The sequence below is a fragment of the Salvelinus sp. IW2-2015 genome, unplaced genomic scaffold, assembly GCF_002910315.2.
Source record: "Salvelinus sp. IW2-2015 unplaced genomic scaffold, ASM291031v2 Un_scaffold1976, whole genome shotgun sequence".
In the NCBI taxonomy this organism is placed as follows: Eukaryota; Metazoa; Chordata; class Actinopteri; order Salmoniformes; family Salmonidae; genus Salvelinus; species Salvelinus sp. IW2-2015.
In genome coordinates, this window is record NW_019943328.1 from 141,315 (window position 1) to 142,658 (window position 1,344).

Consider the following 1,344-nt stretch of genomic DNA (forward strand, 5'->3'; position numbering starts at 1 on the left):
GGAACAATGTTGGACATCTTGAAGCAAGTGGGGATAGCAGACTGAGATAGGGAGAGATTGAATATGTCCGTGAACACTTCAGCCAGCTGGTCTGCACATGCTTTGAGGACGCGGCAAGYGATGCCGTCTGTGCCGGCAGCCTTGCGAGGGTTAACACGCTTAAAGGACTTACTCACGTCGGCCACAGAGAACGAGAGCCCACAGTCCTTGGGAGCATATATTCCGATTGTTCAGACCTGTGTTGAATAGACCTTAGCACGGGTACTTCCTGTTTGAGTTTCTGCCAATAGGAAGGGAGGAGCAGGATGGAGTCGTGATCTGATTTGCCGAAGGGAGGGCGGGGGAGGGCCTTGTAGCCATCCCGGAAGGGAGTGTAACAGTGGTCGAGAGTTTTTGATGCTCGAGTACTACAAGCAATGTGTTGCTAGAACTTCGTTAGCGTTTTCCTCAGATTTGCCTTTCATGAGCTACTGTATGTTCTATGATCTACTGTATGTTCTATGATCTACTGTATGTTCTATGATCTACTGTATGTTCTAATGAATCTACCCTGTATGTTCTATGATCTACTGTATGTTCTATGATCTACTGTATGGTTCTCCATGATCTACTGTATGTTCTATGATCTACGTATGTTCTTATGATCTACTGTATGTTCTATGATCTACTGTATGTTCTATGATCTACTGTATGCTCTATGTTCTATGATCTACTGTATGTATGATCTACTGTATGTTCTATGATCTACTGTATGCTCTATGATCTACTGTATGCTATGATCTACTGTGTGTTCTATGATCTACTGTATGTTCTATGATCTACTGTATGTTCTATGATCTACTGTATGTTTTCTATGATCTACTGTATGCTCTATGATCTACTGTTATGTTTATGTTCTACTGTATGTTTTATGATCTACTGTATGTTCTATGATCTACTGTATGTTTCTATGATCTACTGTTATGTTCTAATGACTCTACTGTATGTTTCTATGATCTACTGTATGCTCTACTATGATCTACTGTATGTTCTATGATCTCTGTATGTTCTATGATCTACTGTATGTTCTATGTTCTATGATCTACTGTATGCTCTATGATCTGCTGTATGTTCTCTGATCTTGCTGTATGTTCTCTGATCTACTGTATGCTCTCTGATCTACTGTATGTTCTTATGATCTACTGTATGCTTCTAATGATCTACTGTATGTTCTTATGATCTACTGTATGTTTCTATGTTTCTATGATCTACTGTATGTTCCTATGTTCTATGATCTACTGTATTGTTCTATGATCTAACTTGTATGCTCATGTTCTATGATCTACTGTAATGTTCTAGATTCTA

The 1,344-nt window shown here is 39.2% G+C and overlaps 1 pseudogene; it reads left to right on the forward strand.

Annotated features, from left to right (window-relative positions):
* The window catches only part of LOC112072595 (protein-tyrosine kinase 2-beta-like), an 83,453-nt pseudogene that overhangs the window by 38,754 nt on the left and 43,355 nt on the right, over positions 1-1,344 (forward strand).